This window comes from Sciurus vulgaris, assembly GCF_902686455.1.
Source record: "Sciurus vulgaris genome assembly, chromosome: 3".
In the NCBI taxonomy this organism is placed as follows: Eukaryota; Metazoa; Chordata; class Mammalia; order Rodentia; family Sciuridae; genus Sciurus; species Sciurus vulgaris.
In genome coordinates, this window is record NC_136463.1 from 71,928,954 (window position 1) to 71,950,041 (window position 21,088).

Sequence of the window (21,088 nt, forward strand, 5' to 3'; positions counted from 1 at the left end):
TCTCTTGCATAGATATTTCTTTGCATGTGTGATAAAAGCACCCAAATCTACTCTTTTAACAAATTTCCATTTTATTATACTATATTATAAACTATAGTACCCATGCTCTACGTTATTCATTCTACCTAAACACAACCTTAGAACTACATGTGCCCACTTTCTCCTTTTCCAGAAATGACCCTTCTACTCTCTGCATCTATGTATTCTGAATTTTCATATTTTAGAAATATGTTCATTTACAGCCATGAAATTCTCTCTAGTACCACTTTAACTGAATTCCACAAGTCTTGGTAGATTGTGTATTTGTTTTCATTCATCTTAAAATATTACCCAATTTTACTTGTGATTTATTGGTCTATCTGTTGGTTAATTAGAAGTGTGTTAGTGTTTTCCACATTTGGGAGTTTATCAAAAATCCTTCCATAACTGATTTCTGATAATTAATTTTGGTTAGAAATCAAACAAGCTTTGTATGATTCTTTTAAATTTATTGAGACTTTTTATGTGGTTTATACCAGAGAATATACCATGTGTTCCTCAAAACAATGTATGTTTTGCTTTTGCTGGGTGGAATGTTCTCTTAATTTTTTTGGATATGGTTGTGTATAGTGTCATTCAATTATTCATAAAAAATAATCTCTATTATTGCTGAATTTTTTATGTCAATTTAACAGTAAATTTGGAAAATTTTATCCTCTGTATTTTGGGACTCCATTATTAGACACACAAATGTTTATGATTACTATACCTTCTTTATTGACTGGCAATTTTTATCTTTTTTTTGAGGGGGGAGAAGCACTGGGGATTGAACTCAGGGGCTCTCAACCACTGAGCCACATTCCCAGCCCTATTTCATGTTCTATTTTGAGACAGGGTTTCACTGAATTGCTTAGCACCTCAATTTTGCTGAGACTTGCTTTGAGCTCGCCATCCTTCTGCCTCAACCTCCCAAGTTGCTGGGATTATAGGCATGCACCACTGCACCTGTTGGCAATTTTTATCTTTATATAAGTTTTTAATAACATTTATGTTGAAGTTTCTTTTTATGGTATTAGTATAAGCATGCCAACTCTCATTACTTAGTGCTTACATATCCAATTATATGTCATCCTTTTACTTTCAGCCTATTTATTTTTTAATTTATTTTGTCTGTTACAGATAGAATATATCTGGATAATGTTTTTAGTGTATATCCATAGTGTTAAACTTTGTTTTTAAAAATTATATTATTGTTTGGATATGAACTGGCCCTCAAAAGTTCCTGTGTTAATGCAGGAATATTCAGAATTGAAATGATTAGAATATGAATGCTGTAATCCAAATAGTCCATTCCAGTTTACATGGACTGACTGGTTGGGAACTGCTGACAGGTGGGTTGTGACTAGAGGAGGTAGGTTACTGGTGGCATGCCCTGGAAGAGTTCCAGGGAGCCCTGGAAAGGGGTCCCTCCCCTTTCACCCTCTACTTCCAAACCACCCTGAGGTGAGAGGCACTCCTCCACCAGGCCTTTCTGCCATGGTATTCTGCTTCAACCTGAGCCCAGAGCAATGGACTCAACCAACCATGGACTAAGCCTCTAAAACCATGAGCCAAAGTAATGTTGCTCCCCTAAGCTGTTCTAGTTGGATATTTTGTTCATAGCAGCACAAAGCGGTCTAAAACAGAAATTGATACCAAGAAGTGAGGTTGTTGCTGACTAACTTTCAAACGTGTTTCATAAGCATTTGGAACTGGTTTTCAGGAGGAGTTTGGAAAAGCTTGGAGATGAAAGATGAAAGATAGAAAAGCCTTAGAATGTTGTAATAGGAGTTTAATGGATGATTCCTATGGGAGCTAGGAAGACCAGAATGTTGATGGGAATGCAGACTGTGTTTATGAGGTTTCAGTGGACAAAGAACTGTATTAGGAATTGAACTAGAGGCTGTTCCTGTTACACTCTGGCAAAGAATCTATCTACATTTTGCTAGTGTCCTGAGTCTTTGTGTAAGGCTGAAATTTAAAGACATTGGACTTATTAATTTGGTGGAGAAATTTTTAAGGCATCTCAGCATTCAGACAATGGCATGGATTTTGCTAATAGTTCTTAGGTGGGTTTACTGTGAAAACTGGGAGCAGAAAGCGTAACTGGAAGATTTAAAAAACCATAGTTTTGCCAGAAAAGTGCAGGTAAAACTGGAGCCAAGGAAGTTATGCTTATTACAGAGATAACATCCACTAGAGAAATACTAACTACTTCACAGAGATAGTAGGAAGGACGGCTTGAGGGTACCTCAGGAGTTTGCAAGACCATGCCATCGCAGGCACAAGAATGTAGAAGGGAAAATTCCTTTGAGAAGAGAAACTAGGCAGCAACTTGCTTGCATATAAGTGCCTGGGAAGTTGTGTCACCATGCTCAGGCAGCAGAGGCGGTGCAGCAAGAATCCCAAGAGGCTCAGCTACTGCATGAGCTGGACATAGAACATGGCATCATCCATATCCATGTGGTGCTGATTCTGCAGAAATAAAGAAATTTCCAGTTAAGGGGTCATGAAGGCTTTTACTAAGGAAGGCCTGGGAGGTCAGGCGAAGTGTAACAGGGTCTTGGCAGACAGTTCATATTACTAGCACCTCTCAATTCTTGGGTCTCTCTTCCAGCTTTAGCTTCCCCTTTACAACATTACACAGTGCCTTCTCAAAGCAGCCCCCAGGGATCTGACCCTGTCACCCTTTGTCTGACCTCCCAGGTCTCCTTAATGGAAACCTCCCTTTTGGCATTTTGTTATATAGCCCTATTTCCTCTCTACTCCCTTGTGCTATTATTTTTCAATGATTATGTCTTTTTTTTTTCAATCTGAAACATTCAATACGGCATTCTAATCATTACTTTAGGCTATTGTCATCTTTTGTATAAGACAAGAAGAGATTAAAATACATTTACTTTTCTTTTCTAATTTGGATGCCTTTTATTTCTTTTTCTTGCCTAATTGTTCTAGTTAGGACTCCTAGTTAGTACTATGTGGAAAGGAAGTGTTAGGGGACAGACACATGAGGATGGTAGGAACATGAAGTTAAGAGAATCATTCTATAAAATAGGCCCACTGTAGTGACCACTACATGCTTTCCTTTCCAAGAAGAAATTTACCTGCAGCCCTGCCCAGCCTATGTGGACAGGGTATGTTGCATTCCTCAGCAAACTACGTGTTCACTGCAGGAGAAATGCAGGCTCAAGATAATGTCAATGGGAGGAACCCAGGAGAAACTGAGAGATAAGGAAGTTCCTCCTAACCATAAAATGTGTAGAATGTATGGTTAAGAATCTAATTAGAACTGGTCTTCATGGGCCAGTGTGACTTAGCACTGTTATGACAGTGGAACTTGAAAGTCTGAGGTCACTTTGCTGTCAGTCAAAACTCAAGAGGTGGACCTGAGCGGGACTCTCTGGAAACTTCTCTGGGATCCCTAATAAAAATGGAGCAGTAGAGGCATATTGTCCCTGTCACCTCTGAATGGACCCATTCTCTCCCTTACAAGCCCCTTTCCCCTTTCCTATCCCTTCAATAAGGCCATTCCTATTACTCTGAGCCACATGTCTAAAATCTTTCTAAGTTGATCACAAGGATTGGAGTTTGAAGAGGAGGTCTCATGTGCCTCAGTTTCTCAGAAGGGCCCAGTTCTATAACTGAAGTAGCAATAGTGAGTGTCTTCAGTGGGGTGTGGTAGTGCACACCTGTGATCCCAGAGGCTGAAGCAGGAGGATCACAAGTTCAGGGCCAGTGTGGATAACTCAGTGAGATCCTGTCTCAAAATAAAAAGTAAGAAGATGTAGCTCAGTGGTAAAGTGCTCCTGAGTTAAATTGCTACACTGAAAAAGAGAGAGAGAGAGAGACAGAGAGACAGAGAGACAGAGAGAGACAGAGAGAGAGATCTTCACTGCTAGAGGGGAATATACAGAAATAATATGGAAGAAACATGGGAAGAAAGTGTCCCTAACAAATCAAGATGCTATTTTGATAGAATCCAAAGACAGCACAGGCAGTAGAAATGACAGAAACAAAGTTTAGAATATGCATAATTAAAATGATCTGTGAAGCAAAAGATGAGGTAAGAGAGCAAATGCAGGCAATGCATGATCACTCCAATAAACAGTTGAAAGAGCAAATGCAGGAAGCAAGAGCACTTCAATAAAGAGATAGAGATTCTGAAAAAAAATCCAAACAGAAATACTTGAAATAAAAGAAAAAATAAACCAAATTAAAAACTCAATAGAAAGCATCACCAACAGAATAGATCTCATAGAAGACAGAATCTCAGAAATGAAGACAAAATATTTAATCTTGAAAATAAAATGGACCAAACTGAGAAGATGGTAAGAAATCATGAACAGAAACTCCAAGACTTATGGGATATGATGAAAAGATCAAATTTAAGAATTGTTGGGATTGAGGAAGGCACAGAGATGCAAACCAAAGCAGTGAACAACCTGTTCAATGAAATAATACCAGAAAAAAATTTCCCAAACCTGAAGAATGAAATGGAAAATCAAATACAAGAGGCTTACAGAACACCAAATACACAAAATTACAACAAATCCCCACCAAGTTGCATGATAATGAAAATACCTCACATACAAAATAAAAATAGGATATTAAAGTCTGTGAGAGAAAAGCATCAGATTACATATAAGGGGAAACTAATACAGATATCAGCAGATTTCTCAGTCCAGACCCTAAAAGCAGGAAGGTCCTGGAATAATATATTTCAAGCTCTGAAAGAATATGGATGTCCACCAAGAATCTTATAGCCAGCAAAACTAACCTTCAGATTTGAGGATGAAATAAAATCTTTCCACAATAAACAAAAGTTAAAAAAATTTACAAATAGAAAACCTGCACTACAGAACATTCTCAGCAAAATATTTCATGAGGAGGAAGTGAGAAACAACAATACAAGTCATCAGAGGGAGGAACTAACCTGAAGGAAAAGCCAATCAAAGGAAAAACCAATTCAAGGTAAAAACCAAAAATAAGCTAAAATGACCAGAAATACAAATCATATCACAATAATAACCCTGAATGTTAATGGCCTAAACTCATTAATCAAAAGACATAGACTGGCAGATTGGATTAAAAAGAAAGACTCGACAATATGCTGCCTTCAAGAGTCTCATCTCATAGCAAAAGACATTCACAGACTAAAGGTGAAAGGATGGGGAAAAACATACCACGCACATGGACTCAGTAAAAAAACAGGGGTCTTCACTTGCATATCAGATAAAGTGAACTTCAAACCTAAGTTAGTCAGAAGGGATAAAGAAGGACATTTCATACTGCTCCAGGGAACCATAAACCAGTGAGACATAACAATTTTAAATCTTTATCCCCTAAACAATGAAGCATCTATGTACATCAAATGAACCCTTCTCAATTTTAAGAATCAAAGAGACCAAAAACACAATAATAGTGGGGAACTTTAATACACTGCTCTCACCACTGGATAGATCCTCCAAACAAAAACTGAACAAAGAAACTATAGAACTAAATAATGAGATCAATGATATAGACTTAATGGACATGTATGTCCATCATAGAGTGAGTATACTTTCTTCTCAGCAACTCATGGATCCTTCTCCAAAATAGACCATATGCTATGCCACAAACAAATCATCAGTAAATACAAAAAAATAGAGACACTACTTTGTATCCTATCAGAACATAATGGAATGCAATTAGAAATCAATGATAAAATAAAAAACAAAAACTACTCCTACACCTGGAGACTAAATAATATGCTATTGAATGATGCAATGATAACAGAACATATCAGGGAAGAAACAAAAAAAAAATCTTAGAGGTAAATGAGAACAAAGATACAACATATCAAAATCTCTGGGTCACTCTGAAAGTAGTACTAAGAGGAATGGTCATTGCATTGACCTCATACATTAAAAAAATAAAAAGTCAACAACTAGATGACATAATTTTTACATCTCAAAGCTTTAGAAAAAGAAGAAGAGATCAACACCAAAAATAGTAGAAAACAGGAAATAATTAAAATCAGAGCTGAAATCAATGAAATTGAACAAGAGAAACAATTTAAAAAATTGACAAAACAAAAAGTTGGTTCTTTGAAAAAGTAAACAAAATTGATAAACCCTTAGCCACACTAATGAAGAGAAGTAGAGCGAAAACTCCAATTACTAGAATTTGTGATGAAAAAGGAAAGATCATGACAGACACCATTGAAATACATAACATAATTAGAAGCTACTTTGAAAATTTATACTCCAACAAAATAGAAAATATCAGAGACATTGACAAATTTTTAGAGACATATGATACTCCCAAACTGAATCAGGAAGACGTACATAATTTAAACGGATTAATTTCAAGCACCAAAATAGAAGAATCCATCAAAAGTCTATCAACCAAGAAAAGCCCAGAACTACATTGATTCTCAGTCAAATTCAACAAGACCTTTAAAGAAGAACAGATACCAATACTCCTCAAAGTATTCCAGGAAATAGAAAAGGAGAGAAACCTTCCAAACTCATTCTATGAGGCTAGTATCACTCTGATACCAAAACCAGACAAAGACTCATCAAGGAAAGAAAACTTTAGACCAATATCCCTGATGGGCATAGATGTAAAAATCCTTAACAAAATACTGGCAAATTGCACACAAAAATATATTAAAAAGATAGTGTACCATGATCAAGTGGGGTTTATCCCAGGGATTCTAGGTTGGTTCAACATCCAGAAATCAATAAATGTAATTCATCACATCAACAGACTTAAAGTTAAGAATCATATAGTGATTTCAATAGATGCTGAGAAAGCATTTGATTAAAATACAGCACCACTTCATGATTAAAACACTAGAAAAAATAGGAACAGCAGGAACATACCTCAACATTTTGAAGACTATCTTTGCTAAGCTCATGATGAACATCATTCTTAATGGAGAAAAACTGAAAGCCTTCCCTCTAAAAACTGGAAGAAGACAGGGATGCCCTCTTTCACCACTTCTGTTCATCATTGTCCTTGAAACACTTGCCAGAGCAATAAGACAGACCAAAGAAATTAAAGGGATACAAATAGGAAAAGAAGAACTAAAGTTGTCACTATTTGCCGATGACATGATTCTATATTTAGAGGATCCATAAAACTCCACTAGGAAACTTGTAGAACAAATAAATGTATCCAGCAAAGTAGCAGAACATAAAATCAATATGCATAAATCTAATGCATTTCTCTTCATAAGTGATGAATCCTCTGAAAGAGAAATTAGGAAAACCACTCCCTTCAGAAAAGCCTAAAAAAAAAAAATACTTAGGAATCAATCTAACAAAAGAGGTGAAAGACATCTACAATGAAAACTACATAACACTAAAGAAAGAAATTACAGAAAACCTTAGAAGATGGAAAGATCTCCCATGTTCTTGGATAGGCAGAATTAATATTGTCAAAATGGCCATACTACCAAAAGTGCTATACAGATTCAATGCAATTCCAATTAAAATCTCAATGACATTTCTCAATAGAAACAGAGAAAGCAATCATGAACTTCATCTGGAATAATAAGAGACCTGGAATAGCCAAAACAATCCTGAGCAGAAAGAGTAAAGCAGAAAGTATCCTAATACCAGATCTTAAACTATACTACAGAGCAATAGTAACAAAAGTCTCATGGTATTGGTGCCAATATAGATAGGCAGACCAATGGTACAGAACAGAAGACATAGAGATGAACCCACAAAAATATAGTCACCTCATACTAGACAAAGGAGACAAAAACATACAATGGAGAAAAGATAGCCTGTTACAAAATATTGCTGGCAAAACTGGAAATCCGTTTTCAGTAAAGTGAAATTAAACCTCTATCTCTCACCCTGCACAAACTCAATTCAAAATGGATCAAGGACTTAGGTATTAGAACAGAGACCCTGCACCAAACAGAAGACAAAGTATGCCCAAATCTTCATCATGATGGCTTAGGATCAGACTTCCTTAACAAGACTCCCAAAACACACGAAATCAAAGCAAGAATCAATAAATGGGATGGATTCAAACGAAAAAAGTTTTTTCTCAGCAAAGGATACAATCAGTAATGTGAAAAGAGACACTACAAAACGGTAGAAAATCTTTTCCACATGCACTTCAGATAGAGCACTAATCTCCAAAATTTATAAAGAACTTATAAAACTTTACAGCAAAAAATACAAAGAACCCAATCAATAAATGGGCCAAGGAACTGGACAGACACTTTACAGACACTTTACAGAAAAAAGATATGTAGGTGATTAATAAATATACAAAAAAGTATTCAACACCTCTAGTAATTAGAGAAATGCAAATTAAAACAACTCTAAGATTTCATCTTACTGCAATTAGAATGGCTATTATCAAGAACACGAACAATAATAGATGTTGGCGTGGATGTGGGGAAAAAGGCACACTTGTACATTGCTGGTGGATTTGCAAATTGGAGCAGCCACTCTGGAAAGCAGTGTGGAGAATCCTTAGAGAACTTGGAATGAACCCGACTTTGACTCAGGTGTTATACTCTTCAGTTTATACCCAAAGGAATTAAAATTAGCATACTACAGTAATGCAGCCACATTAATGTTTATAGCAGCTCAATTCACAATAGCTAGATTGTGGAACCAACCTAAATGCCCTTCAACAGATGAATGGATAAAGAAATTGTGGTATATATACACAATGGAATATTATTCAGCCATAAAGAAGAATAATATTATGGCATTTTCAGACAAATGGATAGAATTGGGGAATATCATGGTAAGTGATATAAGCCAATCCCAAAAAACCAAAGGTTGAATGTTTTCCCTGATAAGTGGATGATGATATATAATGGAGGTGGGGGATTGAAGGGTGAGAGAAGAATGGAGGAACTTTAGGTTACAAGAGGGAAATGAGAGAGAAGAGGGGGTGGAGGTATGAAAAATGATGGAATGAGACAGACATCATTACCCTGTGTACATGTATGATTACATGAATGGTATGAATCTACACTGTGTCCATCTATAGAAATGAAAAGGTGTACCCCATTCAAAAAAGTAAATAAATAAATTAATTAAATAAATCATATTATATTCCTTAAGTATTTTATGGTTTTGATGTGAGGTGTCCCCAAAATCTCATGTGTGAGATAATGAAAGAAAGTTTAGAGGAGAAATGATTGGGTTTTGAGATTGTTAACATAATCAGTGAATTAATCCCTGATGGGATGAATTGAAGTGTTAGGGTGCGTGCGGCTGGAGGAGCTGATAATTGGGGCCTGGTTATGGGGTATATATTTTGTATCTGGAGTGTGAAGTCTCTCTCTCTCTCTCTCTCTCTCTCTCCATCCCTCTGCCACACTCCTCCATGATGCTCAGCCTCACCTCAAGCCTGAAGGAATGGAGCAGGCCTTCTATGGACTAAGACCTCTGAAACAGTGAGCCCTCAAATAGACTTTTCATCCTCTACAGTTGTGCTGATCAGATCCTTTAGTCACAGCACAAAGAACACTGCCTAAAGCAAGTATCTACAATTTTTGTTTAATAATCATACGTCAAAGAAATGAAAAATGCATTTATACTCTTTTATATTTACATATAGAGCTGTCTTTATTAGTGCTCTTATTTATGTGTGTGTGGGCATTTGAATTACTGCTTATTGTCCTTTCAGATTAGCCTGAATTACTCCCATTAGTATTCTTTGTAGGGCAAATGGGCGAGTGACAAATTCTTTGTTTTTGTGTATCTGGAAAATTGTAAATTTCCCCTCTGGTTTTGGAAGGTCTGTCTTCTGGATGGAGAATTACTAATTTGCAGTCCTTTCTCTTGGCACTTTTAATGCCATTCTGCTTCCTTCTAGCTTCCATGTTTCTTGATGATAAGACAGCTGTTAATCTTACTGAGGAAAACTTGGATACAGCGAGTCTTTGCTTTTTTTTTTTTTCTTTTTTAAGATTCTCTTGATGGTCTGATGTGTTAAGATATGGATCTCCTTGAGTTTATAGTCAATGGAATTTATTAAACTTTTTGGGCATGCAGATAAATGTTTATCAAATATGGAAGATTCTGGCCATGATTTCTTCAAATATTCTTTCTGAACCCTCCTCCTTTCTTGGGATTCTCATTGTGCAGATAACACTTGATGGTGTTCCATCTCTCTCTCTGAGGTTCTGTTCCTTTTTGTTCATTCTTTTTCTTTCTGTTCTTCAGATTGTATAATCTAATTTGATCTACCTCCAAATTTACCACTTCTTTTTACAACAACTCATATCTGATATTGAACCCCTCATAATTATTTCATGTTATATATTATTAATTTCAACTCTAGAATTTGTATTTGGTAATCTAAAATTCGCAAGCATCATCTTTTCATTAACAGTTTCTACTTGGAGAGCCTCTGTTCTCATCATTGTCTTCTGTTCTTTAAACATGGTTTCCTTCAGTTCTCTGAACATAGTTGTAATAGCTAACTTAAAGTGTTTTTCTGGGGTTGGCATGTAGCTCAGCGATAGAACAGTTGGGTAGCATGCATGAATCTTGGGTTTTAATCCCAGGACCATTTAATGAATAACTAACTAAAATAAAGTTCTTTCTAGAAAGTTCAGCATCTCTGTCTTCTCATGAAACGTCTCTACTCTTTTTGCCTCTGTAATGGGTCATAGTTCCCTGACTTTTTGTAAATCTCTTATATTTATGTTAAATGTTGGATATTTTAAATAGTAATACATAAACTAAGAAAATCAGATATTCTCCCATGTAGTGCTCAAAAAGACCATGAAAACCAGTTCGTCTCTGCTGCTGTTCCTGCTGTTTTGTTTCTACTGCTGCTTGTTTCTGTAGAGGCTGCATTTCCTGTGGAGTGCAGCCATCATGGCCTCTGACCAGTTAGCTTAGTGGTCAGGCAACTATTGAACAGAGGTTTCCTTTAATTCCTTTAACCAGTAAGTCTTCCACCCTCTGCTGACATGCCCTGTACAGTTGAGGAGTCACACCTTCCACACAAAGCCAGTCTCCGTACCTACCTTAACTTCCACTCACTGCTTGCACCGGTCCTCAAGGTGAGCCGTAGGTGACAGCTTGGGGTCTTTGGGATCTCACTTGGGGCATTTCCAAGACTGCATCACAGATCTTCAAAGGCCCCTTCCTGGGTCTTCTGTTCCCTCTATCTTCCCTTCAGTGTTTTGGCCAAGGTCTCATGTGCCCTAACTGGCAGCTTTAGGCAGTTGTGTCACTTTCGCAATTGTTATTAGGGTTTTGATAAATGGCTTTTCAACGGGATTTTCCTGCAGGCCTGTGAGACAGGCTAATTCTTGATAATGCTCTGTGAATGGGACTTTTCAGATGCTCCAAACCCAATTTTTCTTTCTGATGGATCCCAGGTTGTTGGTTTTCGATGCCGTGTCTGAACTGGGAGAGCAGGATGAAGGATGGCAGGTTACACTGTCCTAAATCCCACCCTTCTAACCATTATTTAGCAGTTCCCCTTGAAAAATTCTCTTCATATTGTTTTAAGTATGGCTGAATTCCAAAGTTCTGCAGAATTTGTTCAGATAATCTTGCTAGGGCTTTTGTTGCTTTTATGGGTGGGAAGACTTACATGGGCCCTTGGTCCTTGCTCATTTTGCCTCTCTTTCTCCTCGCAGCAAAGTGTCACGTATGCCTGATCATCTCCATGTGGTGCTTCAGTGTGTGCTTGAGGACACACTGCTAATGAGTAATCTAGCATCCAATGATGTCTGGCCTTCCCAAAATGCATGATTTTCCTTTTACAGATCAGGAGAATCCAACATCTTCTATCTGTGAGTTACAGACATCCCTTCAGGTTCCTAGTTCATTGCCTGCTTTGTGTGCTGGATCAGGTCCATGACCAACAACGATGGAGAATCCCAGAAGCAGTGGCCCATGTTCTTCCTCTAACTCTATTCATGTTTTATGACTGATTCTGGTATTCTAGGTGAGTTTTCCTCTTTTCTTTTCCATTTTCTTTACTGATTATGAAAAATGATGAAGTCAGCAGTCTAACACAGTCATGCCAGCTGCTAAAGTCATAGAAATATTAACCATACCTCCTCTAGTAAAACGTATTTCATTTCACTCCTGACCTTTCCCTCCCAAAGGGCAGAGTCTGTGAGCCAGTATATTGAATATTCAGCAGAGTTCCAAGCCCCTTCTTAGAGGTTGTTTGCTTCCTACCCATAAAAAGTGTGAGACTGATGGAGGTTGTTCCATTCATCTATGCTTGGGGTCTTTTGGTCCCAGTTGGCCATTTTCTCCCTCCCTTCCTCCCTTCTTTCCTCCTTCCTTCCCTCCCTGTATCCCTCCCCCTCCATCTCTCCCTCCTTCCTTCCTTCCTTCCTTCCTTCCTTCCTTCCTTCCTTCCTTCCTTCCTTCCTTCCTTCCTTCCTTCCTTCTTTCCTTCCTTCCTTCTTTCCTTCCTTCCTTCCATTTCTTTTCTCTTTCTCTCTCTCCCTTTCTCTCTCTTTCTTTCTTTTAAGTGGCAAATCAGGAGAATTTTAAATCTGTGAGTTTCAGATTTGTGACTTTTAGCTCTTCAGATGAAGTTTCCTGAAAAGAAGGGATTGCCTGGAGTCTGCTGAGGTGCAGATCAGACCCACACCAAGTATGGACCACACTTTGGAGAGGTTTGCCTCTCCAAATAAGGAGGGTTTCCTGCCTCTGTGGTTCATAGGTCATCTTTGGTGCTTTCTGCTCACTAGCAGGTGGGTCCCTGCTCTGCTGATGCCAACCTTCATTGCACCAGAGAGAGCGACTGGTGATCTTTTGTGCCATATCTGAGAACAAAGGGAGTTGTGGGGTCTTTGACACTGTGCCTCAGCCTTCACAAGCCTTGCTCTCTGCTGGTGATCTGACCAATGATGAGTAGCACTGTTCTACATTTCCATAGACATGGCCTTACCTTGTTTAGTGTTTGATGTTATGCTAGGTATCACCATGCACTAAATCCACCCACACCTTGCATTTTGTGCTGCAGATCCCAGTTCAGGTCCCGGAGTCCATTCCTCAAGGCTCTGCCTTTCAGGCTATGGTGCAGCAGCTTATGCTCCCTGGTGGATGTCTTGTCTTGCCTGCTTGGAGCCACCTCCAAACCTGGTGAACAGGGCTTCCTGAAGCCAGTGATACACACTGGGGTGGGCCAATGCCAACTCTGGTCCCTGATGCTGCCCTCCTTGTTAGCCCTAATCCTATGGGTGGAGACTTTAGGTGTTTTAAACATCTGGATATTTGAAAAAAACTTTCTAACAGGGATATCAGTTGTTTTAGAGGGAACATTGTCCTTCTTCCCTCACTCTTTCCCATTCTTCCCTTCTTCTCTCCCCCGCCCATTTATTTCCTTGAGTTTTGACTATTCTTTGCAGGTTGCTCTGCTAAATAATTGATTACTAAGATGAATAGCTAAGGGATTGCCTTTAAGAACCCCCTTATCTCATGGGAGGGTCAGACAGGCAAACAACTCATGAAAAATGCATTGGGATGAAGAAAGGGGAACTATAAGGGTGGCTGGGGTGAGACGGCACACAAAAAAGGGGATTCCCACCTCACCAGAAGATGCAGAGCCTGGGGCAAATCCTCACAGAGCCAACCATGGAGGAAGAAAGAACCCAACACACAGACAACAGGATAAGGAAGAATACAAAGCAAGGTGCAGGGTGATCTGAAGAGTGGATAAAGGTGGGGTGGAGAACAGCCATGGTAAGGCCTGAGAGATAGAGGCTGACCAGGAGTTATCTTAGATACCGAACCCAGGGGTGTGCATTACACCCCAGATCAGTCCCCTGGAGAGAATGGGTGTCTCCTTTGCAAGGTGGCCTGATCAAATCTGTATTTTAGAATGATCATCCTTTGGCATCCTGCTTGGTATATAGAAGTTGTCCACATGGATACTGTTGCCATCAGGGGCTGTGAGAGTACTGTGGTGAACGTTGGGGTCATTGGTTATACCGGGCACATGTCTCTCCAGCATTGCCTCTCTTCTTTGGACAAGCCTATTGCTCACCTGGGGGCTCATCTATGACTTTGTGTGGGTGGGCAGGATGGTTCCTTGGTAAGCTTTACACCAGATCTGTGGGTACAGAATAGAAGGCCAACTGCCCAGGAAAAGAGAGACTCATTAATTCTTTGTCTTTCCCCCCATTTGGAGTGGACTCCTTTCCCCTCCCTGTCTGACCTGGGGATCCGGCATTACTCAGATTCTACTCAGCTCTGGCTTTTCTCATGAGCCCTAATTTTTACATAAGGAAGATCAATCACTCGATCACTTTCATTAGAAAAGGGCACATGGGCTCCATTTTGAGTGTAAAAATGCCGGTCCCTGCAGATGAAGGAGTGCAGGGGAGAAGGATCCCAACTTCTGATCAAGTAAATGTCTACATAAACCAGATGGGGTCACGCAATGCCAAGAAACAAATTCAACCTGGACATCTTTGTGGTTTTACAATTTCTGACTTATTTAAATTCTGATGCCAGGATCTCGTTCATTTCTAGAACTGCCCTCCATGCAGGGGTACGGGGATCAGTTGTCTTCATCTTGTGGCACTGCAGTGACAACGCGGCCTCACAGCTGCAGCCATGGAAGAGGCTGCAGGGAGGACGCAGGTCTGCTTTTCTAGCGGGGCCCAGAGGTGACACACAAGGCTGGGACGACTCTTCTCACACCTCCTAGACAGAAGCAATCACATGGTCCCCTCGAAGCACAGCCAAGAGAGTGGTATCCCCTCATTTTCAAGAATGAGAGAAAATTCCAAGAGGGTTAGCACCCCCAGATTGCCTGGCCTTGTTCCTTGTTTCCTTGACTCATGGAGCTACCTACCATAGAATTGAACACCATTTCTGTCTTGGGCACATTTTAGCCCAAGATTTCCTTCAGTTTTATTTCTTCTCAGCTCATCATCTCTGCTGATCATTTCCAGGAATCTTAAAACATTTTGCTTTGCTAATGATTCCCTGATTTTTTGAGAAATGTTGTGATCCACATAAAGTGTACCAAGGGCCTTTTAATTATCAATCTCTTCCTGAATTTTCAGATGATTTTGGGAAAAAAGGAGAAGGATTTCACTATTTTTTTTATTACATTTTTATTTTGAGGATTGCCCGGTGTTTAGGCCCTGCAACATCTTGTTATCTCCTGAGCACTCTGACCATGTCCATTTGGATGGTCGTTGAATGTTGTGGCTGGTGCAGTGCCTAGCACGAATGGACATCTGACATTTACCTGCTGATGAATGGTTGTATATGTCAGGAAAGGGATGGACAGAATCCTGACAGAGGTCAACGGTCTGTGTATGTTGTCTCCATGGGCATTTGATTGCTCAGTGCTTGCCTGTCAACTCTTCCCACTTAAATTGAAAATGATACACAGGTAAATATATGACCATGAGAACAAAAACTAGGATGTTCAAGTAATACTTAAAAAGGACTAGAGTTGAAAAAATTAAAAACTGAGACTACCATATGATCCAGTAACCACATTTCAGAGTGTATATCCAGAGGAAATTAAATCACTGTGTTGAAGAGATGTCTGAACTCCTATGTTCAGCACTATTCACAATAGCCAGATATGGAATCAAGTTAAGTTTCTATTAGTGGGTGAATTGATACAGAAAATGTGGTATAAATATGCAATTGAATACCATTAGCCTTAGAAAAAAAGAAATTCTATAAGTTTTGGACAGAATGGATGAGACTGGAGGACATTATACTAAGTGAAATAAGCCAGGTACAGAAAGACAAAAACCAAACGATCTCACTCATGTAGAATCTGAAAATGTTGAACTCATAGAAGCAGAAAGTAGAATAGTAGTCATGGGCTGGGTTTGCAGACTGGGAGATGTTGGTCCAAGGATATAAAATTTCAGGTTGATTAGAGGTGTAAGTTCAAGAATCTATAGCACATTATAGTGACTACAGTTAATAACAATATATTGCATATAGATGCTTCTTGACATATAATGGGATTATGGCCTAATAAACCTATTGTAAATTGAAAGTATTTTAGGCAGAAAATGCACGTATCACACTTTGGGTGTTACCACCTAGCCTGGCAACACAGAATGCTGCAGAATGCTGATCCTTTACTCTCCCTTCACCATTGCTTGGCTGACTGCAGCTCCATGCCATAGCACACATAGCACAGCATTGTGAGAAAGCATTGCACTACTACTACTAACCTGGAAGGAGATCCAAAGTCAAAATTCTAGTCACAACTTCTACTGAATGTGTATCACCTTCACACCATTGTAAAGTTGCAAAATTTTAAGTAAAACCACCATAAATCAGGGAACTTGAAAATTTGCTGAGTAGGTCTGAAGTGTTGTCGCACACAAAAATGGTAAGTATGTCAAGTGACAGAGAATTTAATTATCTTGATTTGGCCATTCTACATTGTATACATCATATTTCAAAACATCATGTTATGTACCTTAGGAAAACTTTACCATCATTCCTAGAAGAGAAAACAAAAGGAGAGAGAGAGAGAGAGAGAGAGAGAGAGAGAGAGAGAGAGAGAGAGAGAGAGAGAGAGAGAGAGAGAAGAGAGAGAGAGACAAGTGAATCAGTCACACAGCACACTGTATAGTACCATAATGTACCATAATGGACTCTAACTTAACATGTGCCCAAAGCTGGTTATGACTAATCTACATGCTTGGCTTTTCCATGTGCTGGGCATGGAACACCAAGCCTATCCTACAGGGTGTTCTGTTGGTTAAATGCATTGCCCCTAGTTGAGCAAGTTTCTTCACAAACTAGAGTCTCTGCAAGTACCCAGGCACTCAGAGACCTCTCCATTTCCTTTGCATGGTCAGTTCCTGGGGGGAGTATGTGTCACTAGCTAAATCTGCTGGCTCTTTAAACCTTCAACCTTGAGTCCAAAAAGCACAAACAGTACAAAACTAGATTGAATTAGAATTAGCTGGATTAGATGTCTGTTTAGTTTCACTTAAAATCAGTTGAATGAAGCTTTTCACAAAATCAATTCTTATGGTTTTAACATCCCGAATGAACACTTAAAATAGTGTTATTATTCCAAGCAGAACCATTTGGCATGAAGAATAGAATCGATGGCATTTTAAAATAATGAGGAATAACACTGGAAAACATTGAAAGAAAACCAAAATAAAACCACACAGAGAGTCCTGGATCAACTGGGAAGGGAAATGAATGTCTGATCTTCTGAGGGGCCTTCTAGCGCCTAGACCAGGAGACAACTAAGATTGAGGAGCAGGCAGCCCAGGGAAAGGGGGCTGGCCTCACCTGGCACCTGGTTGATGCAATAAACTAGATCACATGGGGCTTTTCTCAGGTGGCCTCGGTGTCTTTTGTGTCATTTAGCTGGGCCTGAGATGAGTATCACAGAGTGGGGGTGATTTGGTGGATGGCCATGGAGGAAGAATCAGGGTGCCTGCAAGGGCATCCATTTCTCCTGGGATTTACTGCCAGCATTGTACCCCCTCTCTAGACCCAGCATACATGTGGTAGTCCTGTGACCTTTAGGGTCTCTCAAGTGAGGCTGTGCCTTCATAACCAGGACTCTTGCCTTGGGATCCACTCAGCACCTTCTCTCTCCCTAAGACTCTGATCAGCCATGCCATCTGTCATATGCTCCCAGAGACCAATCACTGCTTTCATCCCACAGGGAAAGAGATCAAGTCTCAAAGAGATCAAGTAATTTTAAATATCTCGTGAAGATTGTTTGCACTGAGCAGGGATTCACAAACTGGAAAGGAGTCTGAGATTTTTGTGAGTCTTACCTGTAGACTTGGCAAGGGATCAGGGACTCTTTCACTCTTTTGTGGGTTCCACTCTGATATAGTTCCAGTTGGACATAGGGGACTTGTGACTAAAGTCTACTCAGAGCTGGTACATTCTACTGTGTCTACTCAGAGCTGGTACCTTCTACTGTGTCTACGCAGAGCTGGTACCTTCTACTGTGTCTACCCAGAGCTGGTACCTTCTACTATGTCTACTCAGAGCTGGTACCTTCTTCCTTCTAGATCTGGACCTTCTTTCCAGCCTGGGGGAATCTCTTTACGGCAGCTGTCCTCCTGAGGGAAACTTGTGATACTGAAGTGTACACCTGATACTTAATAGGTGGCCAGGAGGTGGTCAAGGCATGGGATAAGTATGGAGCTTAGACAAGTGGACTTCAGTGTCTGGACCTGCATGGGGCAGGTTCATAATGGAAGATGGAGATGGTTGGGAGAGAAGGAGGACAGGTGAAGACCCCTAGGGTAGTGGGATGCTGGGACCAGTACATCCCCTGACTTGGTGCTCTGGCTCAGATCACTAAGGAGTCCAAGTATTTTCAGACTGAATTTCGTGTTCTAGGTTATAAAAAGGAGGAAGAAAACAGAACTTAAACATTGCACTTAGAAATTTATTAACTTAACATTTTTAAGTATTTGGACATATACATGAACCTCCTTATACTCTTGCCATGAACCCCCCAAATGTTAAGGGGATATATTTATCACAAAAACCCACCTCTTAGAGAATGATAGCTGTATTTATGCATGTTTAAAGACCTCTATATATTAAACTCTTATATTCATGAACAAGATCCACAACTGCCTGTTTTTCTGGGTATCCCATTACCCAGGTGTGTTGTTGCAGAGACCACTAATGCTATTTTGATTGAATGAATGAAATAAGTATGGTGAGGCCCACAAAGCAGGAATTTTTTCCCTATATTTTCCTATCTTTATTATTTTGGAGAATAATAAGCAGAAAATGGAACTACTTTGGACAGAAATAGTGAAGGAATCTGAATTTCTCGAAAGTCTTTATCATATAGCAAAATGTGATCTCAGAAAGAGGCAAACAGAGGAAGTGGGAGACACATGGCTTTGGTGAACATAGCTGTCCCTTGGAACTTCCTGTTCATAGATATTTATGTGTACCTTTCTTTGAACACCACCTTCCCAAGCTTCCCTTCTGCCTCTCCTTTCTATCTACAGGAAATGCTCCACTGTTTTTCCATGAGAGCTCCTCCTACTGTCTCTGAGCATCCCCTGAGTGTGCTAGAACTTCCTGAAGGTGTGGCGGTTATAGGGAAGATTGCTGCTGCTCAATGGCCTCTTCCATTCCATCCTCGGTCTTCTCCTTTCTGCGCTGCTCAAAGAGCTCTAAACTACTCTCCTTCCCAGATCCTCTGCCTACACTTACACACTCCAACCACCCCATCAAAGGTTCCCATGCAGTCAGCCCTAATCTCTGCACAGAGAGCTCTGATAATTGATGGCACATTTGTTCTTTGTCTAACAAATGCATGTTCATGGGACATCAGACACTCAAAGGCACAGTTGGGTGGCACTTCATGGCACTTTTCTTATAGGTATTTATCATAAATGACCACACACTTTAAATTTTGTGCAATAAATGATGCTGACAACTTTATAATAATTACTGAATTTTATTTTCTCAGTGATGCAATGAGATATGCATGATTGTTACTCCCATATTGCAAGTGAGAAAACAGTCTCAGAAAGACTAAAGAATGTCACCTGAAGTCACATGATTAACAGACAGCAAGGCCAGGATGCAAGTGAACCCACACTTTTAATTACTACCATATTTTGACTAAAGTTCCCAACTTTTAAGTGAGATTTTGTGATTAAACTCTCTATGACCTTCTGAAGAACCAGGGCTGGATCTTGTAGTTCATGGATCTTCATGTTTATTCCTTTCCCTTATATTATAGAAACTCAAACTATTTGTTGAATTATTGTGTTAACAATTGATAGGTTAGTGATGGTTTTAATCACTTAGTGAGAAAAGGAGCGTCAATCCACAGAATGATTAGTTACTGTTCTGGGGTACATTCATTTTCACTTTCCTTCTGAAGCACAAATGCAGAACATGCAGAAGTAAGATTTTGTTCTGGTGATATTGCCATTGCCCTTGAAGGCCTCGCAGATTAGTAGAAAAGGCACATAAGCAGCTAGACACATAAATAGACATTCATGTTGATAAAGAGAGCCTTTAAAGGGAAGGTCATTGCTGCTGCATCAGACACATCTGGACTTGACAAGGCTCTGTCCCTTAATGAATGTTTGACAACAGAGGATTCTTTGCCTTTTGTCCATGTCATCCCCCCGAAGACTGCTAGGAAAACCTGTAGTTCGAGCAAAGCTAAGTTTATTAAACCCACAGCAATAAAGGAAAGCACCCTTTCACTGAGTCTTAATGGTGTCTCATGAAAAGTAAAATGGGAGGGAACTCAGGCTGGGGCTGGAAATGAATAGAGTCAGAGTTGATGACACAGGGCTTTGAAGTGGTGGCCAAGGTGGGGGCTACTGAAGTGGGCCTGGATAACCAAGCTGAGAAGTAAGCCGGTTCACCGTGTTCCCAATCCTATCTTCTGGCATCCAGTATGTTCTGGAAGAGGTATCTGAGTAACCTCTGCTTGTTTCCAGCATGGGTTAATAAAGGAGCAATGATAATCAATATAGTTTAGACAGAGAGAAGGAGTTATGCTGTTGTTTTAGTCAGCTTTGTGTCATTGTAGCAAGAACAACCTAGGGGAAGAAAGCTTCATTTTGGTTCATGATTTCAGAGGTTCAGTCCATGGTCAACAGACTCTATTGCTCTAGGCCCAAGGTGAGGCAGAACATCATGGCATAAGCAGATGACAGAAAAGTAGCTCAGAACATGACAACCAGGAAGCAGAGAGAACACTTTGGTCATCTGGGACAAAATATAAACTCCAAAGGCAACCTCATACACAGTGACCTACTTCCTCCAGGCAAACCTTACCTGTCTACGGTTACCACTCAGTTAACCCATTTAAGTGGATTGATTAATCCAATGATTAGGTTACTGCTCTGCTCTCATAATCTAATAATGTCACCTCTGAACATTATCCCATTATCTTACACATAGGCTTTGGGGTATAACTTGTATCCAAACCTTAACACTATTTTAGTTCTTTCTCTTTAAAATGAGATACTTTGCAGAGAGCCCTCACATGGCAAGTCTGTGGCTGGGGACCTACCATAGGTCACTGTGAAGAATGCATCATGTGTAACAGTGTAGGTAATGAAGGCAAGGTCCTGTGTGCTCATGCTGGAGCAGGT